The 7,753-nt window shown below is 32.7% G+C and overlaps 1 long non-coding RNA gene across 1 annotated transcript; it reads right to left on the bottom strand.

The window, feature by feature from the left end:
- Positions 1–279: 279 nt before the first annotated feature.
- Positions 280–5,384, bottom strand: LOC136843620 (uncharacterized). The gene is made up of 4 exons (XR_010854627.1): positions 5,107–5,384; positions 2,459–2,676; positions 804–945; positions 280–483 (listed from the first exon to the last, which is right to left on the bottom strand). It is a non-coding gene; the product is annotated as an uncharacterized lncRNA (long non-coding RNA).
- Between the last annotated feature and the right edge of the window lie 2,369 nt (positions 5,385–7,753).

Raw genomic sequence — 7,753 nt, 5'->3', positions numbered from 1 at the left:
TGCGGGATCAAATAGCCTTGAATGTAGGTTCTCTAGTAATTCAGAACCTGATTTCATTTTTTCTTCCAGGTTTTAAAAAAAAATGGGAGAAAAGGGAAGACACAAAATGCCCAGGAAGCAAGGACTACCGTTTTCAAGCGGAGTCTCACCGTGATGATCAGAGTTCAAGCAATTTTTAATCCTGTAGCTTTCAACAATTTTCTGGAATAAGGAAAAGAACACCTGTGAACGAGGCACGCTTTATTCAAGCTTTTTCTTTCCACATTTGTCGATGAGTAGCTAACAGAGGTTAACGACTAGCCACACTGTAGGCAGTATTAAACACCATCTCTCTCACTCGCTGAAGAAAATTTTTACTTTTTCACTGCTGACTCTATAGACTAAATCTGCAGTTTCAAAATTTAGAAAACCAATCTGTTACGATCGTTCTGGATGTATTGAAAGTGCTTAAATGACCAGGGAGACTTGAGAGCACCAATTTACCTGTAAAAAATTTAATTGAAAATTAAGGACTTTCTCTCAACTGGAGTAAAAGCACGCAACAAAGTTATCAAACATTCCGTTCAATTAAGGACTTTCTCTCAACTGGAGTAAAAGCACGCAACAAAGTTATCAAACATTCCTTATAATAATTTTTGTATATATATTCTAAATTTCTCTCGTAGTTGCGTAAACTGATTGCTTGCACTACGAGAGGAAAGTAAGCAAAGTTTTAAATAAACATACTCCTCGGTAATATAGTATAAACATTACCTGAAACTATTAGATAGATAATTGAGTTTGTACCATAAAATGAAACTTACATGTACAAGACTTAATGAAACAATCTGCAACATAAGGTACATTTTTAATGCACCTACAGAACGTCCATTTATATCCGGCTTGCAGTAAACTGGTGAGATATCCCACAGACTAAAAAGCAGCGACACTGTGTACGAGTCACATCTGTAAAGAATTAATTTTAAAAGATGGTTTTTAGTTAGGATTCCTAACAGTTACGTGAACGTGTCCATTACCATTATTGCTTTTTCACCCGTCTTGAATTTTTAAGTACTTAATTCAATTAAGTGTACACTGACTCAATGTCAACAATTGTCATCGACGCTGCTAAAACGACCAAAATAAAAACATAAGAACTCGCTATAGACGACAAATTTGGTCCCATTAAAATAGCCTAAAAATTTTGTCTAGTAGTACCTTAAGAGCATTCTTAATCACAACGGAATTTACTACTACATTAGGAAAATACTTATGCTATATAAAAAGTATATAAAATGATCCACAACACAAAATACAAATGAGCAAGAAAATTAAATAATGAAAAAACCGATAACTATACAAATCGCTGTCTGAAGTTCATACACTAAACGCAATCCCCACAAGAACTATAAAGTTCCTATCATATTTTTCACTTCGAGATATGAGATTACTTTGAGGGTATTTTCAGCATAAAACTTCTTTATACGTATAGAGTCTTAATAGCTACAGATCAAATCAACCAATCCTAACTAAGCAATATCATACCGCCTGCTGACTGGGTTCTGTATAACCAAATCGAGGGTATGTCACATGAAACGTGTCACACATCGGACTTGAACGAAAAAACTTCATGAAAAAAACTTCATCTTAAGGAAGGCTGAAGTGTGAACTTGCACTGAAAACTGATGTGAATTAAAAATCTAAAATTACATGTTTTCCTTAACATCAGTTCTGGATACAAACATTTCATTCTACCTTCCTCTGTGTATATCAAGATGTAAAAATCGAAAATAACCGAAACTGAATCAGCAACCACAGGAACAGAACGCTGAAACCTACAGAAGCGAAGTATGCTTGTCAAATGGCATGTGGAAAAATAATTAGACTAACTTTTCACTTTATTTCTAACTCCCGTCATAAATGCCACTTCCCTGTCTATATCCATTATCCGCTAGTATCCATTATTCGCTATTAATTCTTTAAGTTCCTTGCATTAAAACGAATTTTAAGTTAGATTAAACCACAAAAATTTTAAAATGAAAGGATTTTAATCACATACAACCGGCATCCAACATGAGTCCAGAACTTAGATTAAACCACAAAAATTTTAAAATGAAAGGATTTTAATCACATACAACCGGCATCCACATACACGACCAACATGAGTCCAGAACTAAGTTCATCTGAGGTGGTGTGGAATATTTTAAGTGCAAATCATAATTCTAAGATACTAAAAGAATTACTAGTTGTCCAGGAACCTTAGAACCTAAATCGTTTTGTGATTAACCCTTAACCTAAACAGAGTTTGCTTAAACAGTCCTATTTTTCAAAGCTTTCGATATTTCAACCAGGAAATAAGTTATACATTAATTTCAAATGATTAAAATGAGTTCCTGGTGTATTAGTTTTTTAAGTCACCATGCCAATCCAAACCAATAAAATCGACAGTGAAAGAAAAAACATCAATTTGGAAACCTACTTTACACAAGGCTTTCTTGTCGAATGTGCTTTCAGATTGGCTACCTCTCGTCAAAGGCTCCTTCAATGTGCTCCTTGTTCACGAATGCGCCTTCAAAATGGATGCTACTTGATGAATGCGCTTGAAAATGTCTGTGGACGTCCATTTCAAATAATCTAGGGACTGAGTCCTATTACAGACTGAAGCCTGACAAACCCAAGAATGCTCGTAACCCAAATCTGCAAAAGAAATTTTAATGAAATAATTTGCCATCCATTCTAAGTCAAATTTTTAGTTTTTTTTTTGCGTATTTACCAAATAATACATGCACTTGACCTATTATCCATCCATATGTCCTGTTTCCACAACTCCACAATTTAATTTCTCCAGTACACTTAACATTTTTCATTAAAAAACCAGAATTTCACAAAAATCTTAAAATAATTTTAATTCTGTTAACAACAAATTTAGGTGAAAAACCTTCAAGAACGATTAATTCAGCATCGCTAACAAGGTTTATCCCAATAAACTAATGCTAATTTTACTACTTCTTACACTGGAATTTTCTGTACTTCACCATTTAGTTCACTCGTCCATTTATAATTTTTTGAAATGGAATAATTATATTGCAGAAGTACCCAGAATACGGAAAGTACATAAATCCAAAATAACGTAATAGGAGTTCAAATTAACACGAATTAAAAATGAAGGAAAATTGGAAAAAAAAAATATATCAGACTGATATCTGAAGCACTTGACAAAGACCTTAAGAGGTAACACTGATGTTGCATTTACCAGAAATAAGATTAGGGTTCCTGTAATTCAATCTGAATAGGTGGAGTCTTGGGTGCCCTGAACAACGTCCATCTCAGAATTACCCACTCGTTAATTGAAATATCAAAATAAAAGGGCAAAATAAAAAATAAAAAAATCTGACGAACTAAATTTACCTAGACAATGAAAGCTTAACTAAGTAATGTACAACCAAATCTAGTTTACGTGACCTTAGTACAAAAATACTTATGATGAATTGCAACTAGGTGGTTTGAAATTTCAGTTCTTCACTAATGACCAATGAAAATGTAATGCTGAAATGTTTAGTTTCCTTTAAACCTAGTGCTGTTGCGAACGTAAAATACTAATCTATCTTCTAAGCTAATAATTTTCCTTAACACCTCAGTCCTGGAGCCATAAACTTCCATTGCACCTTCCACTTCAATACTTCAAGAAGCCGTAAAACTTTCGGCAATTTTTCGTTAGACTCCAGCAGCCATTTCAAAAACTACGGCTAGTCATTTTTACATGAAAAACCATTTTGGTTTTTTCATGCACAAATGACTTGGAAATGATAGGGCACTAAAAGAACCTACAAATACCAACCTAACAATCTAGGGGTGTTTACTGGTTACAATTTTGCCGTATTAGCTATGGAGGAGGTTGGGGGACATGTATTGTCTTACCTTGTAAGTCGCAATTTGATTATTTTTCTGTTATTAAGCATTTGCGAAGCTTATGCATTGAGAAGAAATTTAGTATTGATGAGTTTTACCCAAGAAAAATATAAATTATAATGTGGGAGGTGGCTGGAGTCTTCCGAAACAACCAAAATTTCAAGGAACAAAAACATTATCAGCAGCCTTAGGAACAGGTGTGTCATAGGCAATTGCACTGCAAACGGCAGATTACAGAAACTTGCTTGTGCAACCCCAAAATGGGCGACAATGTACAGTACCTCTACGTCATTACCCTGAAATAGCTCATCCGTGGCACTTGAATTGTGAATAACTGACAATATACCCCTACCTCAATCCTCGTTCTCTTTGCAGTTTTGTCATCGTCTCTTAAGAATGTTGGTACAAAATGACTAAATGGTAAAAATATTGCACTTGCATTAACAGCATACTAACGTTAAAAGAACTATGCAAAAGGAAGACTTCAACCAATACCTGATCAACTTACACCCAGGAAACCGAAAAGAAACGTAATAAGCTCTAGCTTTAAGTAATATCTGAAGAATGAATTTTTATGGAGGCCAAGACTTTATTTACTCAGTTTCAGTCTATTAAACTAAACTTAGGAAGGCAAAAGATAGTGCAGACTAAAAATTAAAGTGGTAAAATAGGAGATGAAGTAAAATTTGAGAAGCTAGAGCACACCATTGTACAAAGACTAAAAATGACTTTGAGACCAAGATACCCTAATTAGTGCATGATCCATAAATAGGACAGTCCCAGCCGAGAGGCTAGATGCAAACACTTATAAAGAATGAAATGGAATCGCAGTTTCAAAACCCCACACGTACTGTTTTACGCATAGTTACCACAGGGTTATGCTGAAGTATTTTACACATTAAATGCTGAGCCACTTGGTTATTCCACAACGAGATACAAAAAAAAAAAATACCAGACTGATAAGATGTTTCGTTAACTTTCATATCTCTCCAACTAACCTTCAAAGTTCAAGGTTCTCAGCCACGAATTAATTACTTTGCTCACGTATTATCATAACTGGACATCTCTTCAAACACAAGACGCAATCAAGGACATTATCCATGCCAGACCAAACTAAACACTTCCTGATAAGTTGCTATTCAGACCCAGCAAAGAGGAAATTTTATAAAAAAAAAAAAAAAAATCAGTGCAACACCATTGGCATACTGTTGTACTTACAAATATTGTTATACAAATGTTAAAGTACGATGAACAAACTTCTATTTCTATAGGTCTCAACGTATAGATAATCCTCAGTCCTTTCTGAGATTTCTCACCACACAAACTTCCCATACAGAAAATCCTGATGTAAATATTACACGTCTCCTTGGTAGGACACTTCACCAAATGGCAGCAACTCGCAATCGCAAAGCAGAGGTATTCCAGTTTTAATTTCGTACAAGGAAGCAGAAACGAAGGAGTCAAGTTTCTCTGCTCTAGTGGCCTTGGAAAACAAGTGGCGCCATCTCTACTTGATAATTTTGAATACATATTTATTTTGAAACTCCCAGTTTGGAATTAAACCTTCATACTTCTCTGAAAAGTCATATTTCCCGAACATTATAAGCCAGTAAAATAGATTAACTTAAAATTTATCAGTTTAAAAAGTAATGATATTATCCTCATCTTTTTCTGTTATACAGTGTAATGTTAGAAATCTGATCTCAGGGTAAACTTGACGTACAAAGATTTAGAATTTCAAATGAGACTGACTAATTCATAGTTACACACTAGCATCGCGACACTAATGATACTGTGATATCAAATGAATTACGTGCTATCTTGTAATATATTCAGTAAAAAATATGAAACATTACATATATATATATATATATATATATATATATATATATATATATATATATATATATATATATATATATATATATGTATATACAGTATATACAGTATATATATATATATATATATATATATATATATATATATATATATATATATATATATATATATATATATATATATATATATATATATATATATACAGTATATATATATATATATATATATATATATATATATATATATATATATATATATATATATATATATATATATATATATATATATATATATATATATATATATATATATATATATATATATATATATATATATATATATATATAAGGATTTTAATCTGCCCTCAATAATAATAATAATAATAATAATTATAATAATAATATTATTATTATTATTAATATTTGAGAGACAGCATAATCATGCATGGTGCAATACGCTGTTTTGCCATTCAGATTAGAAATCCTTCTAGGAAAAACAAAAACAAGTCGAGTCAAAATCCATTTGTGAAGAGCATACTTCAAAAAATATTTCAATAACAATTGCCAAAATACTCAGGTGTTCTGCATGTGCACCTACGGCAAAATCAATAATGAACGAAGTTGCCAAAAATGTATTTCGCAAAAGTTAAATCGAGTTGTATGATATATTTTGAAGGTCACGGGGTCTCACATAAAAGTTTAATTATGCTTTGTTTTGGTTCAAAATCTTAATAGTTATCAGAAAAGGCCTGGAACTGTAAGGTCCTTGATCATTTAAACACGCTGTCTTTTCAGACAAAGATAAATAATTATAAAGTGACAAAAAAAGTATTTGACAATAGTTAAACTGAAAATATTCAAAGTGAGAACTGAAGCTCAGACTTTATTTCCGATTTCCAGAACAAGCGAGCTTCCTTTGCGGTACAATTTTATTTGGTACGAAATAAAAATGCATTGCTTTAAGATACTTCGGCTTAAAAAAAGCAAATACAGGGTGACACATAAAGTACTATATTGCAATGGCATTCTAGGTTATTCATCATTTACCTTATTCCAAGGTCCTAAGGTAGAGTAACTAATCAATTATTAATCACAATAACATTAGGAAGGCCTCTTGTTAGGCCTAACAGTATATTTAAACTCCACTTGTATCTCATTAAACAAGATGAGAAGTGCTTGGTGCTCCAGTATCGTTGGCTTGCCAGAAACAGGGTTATGCAGAAGTTATTTGAGAAAATTTATCACCCTTAAAAGCAATCCGTACTCACATTTCAGCATTATGAATGGAAAAAACGATTCATCTCTTACATTAGATAGTTTCAATTACATTTAAGCCATTTTTTACTGTTCAATATTACTCTCAAAGTAGTTGTACACGAGGTAAAAGTAGGGCTATAGATTCCTTGCCTCAAGTACAGAGTGAACAAAATAAACTTTAAAGTATAAGAATTTCATTAATACTGGCTAATAAATCACAAGATAAATTTTAAATAAGTCATATTGTATTTTGGCACAGTTTAGAAGGTCCCATGGCCTCCAAAAAAGCTAAATATTGGCTTTATTTTACTTGAAAACGTTGATAGCTACGAAAGAATTCATGGCACTTACAGTAGGCCCTTGATCATTCAAACACGATGCATCCCGCCAAAATAATACAGGGTGATTAAAAAAACCTACGGTGTACTTCGTAGGCCTCTGTGACAAGGCAACAATGACCGAGTGACAAAAGAGTATTCCACAAAAGTTCAACAACAGTTTACTGAAAATACACCACCATCCAATGGACTTTTGGATTCGTAAAAATACCAGTCACTCTGAGAAAAGAATTTCAGGCTTTCTTTTCGACTTCCAGAATATACGAACATCCTTTTCATGGTAATTTTACTTGAAACGAAAATGAAAATGCATTGCTTTAAGATCACTCGACTTTCAGTAACAAATACAGGGTGATACAAAAACTACCATTCTACAACGACACTAAGTTATTCATCACGCACCTTGACGCTATGTACTAATGTAGGGTAAAC

This window comes from Macrobrachium rosenbergii, chromosome 1 (genome assembly GCF_040412425.1).
Source record: "Macrobrachium rosenbergii isolate ZJJX-2024 chromosome 1, ASM4041242v1, whole genome shotgun sequence".
NCBI lineage: Eukaryota > Metazoa > Arthropoda > Malacostraca > Decapoda > Palaemonidae > Macrobrachium > Macrobrachium rosenbergii.
The sequence above is the reverse complement of the archived record's forward strand: the minus strand, read 5'-3'. Positions and strand labels throughout refer to the sequence as shown.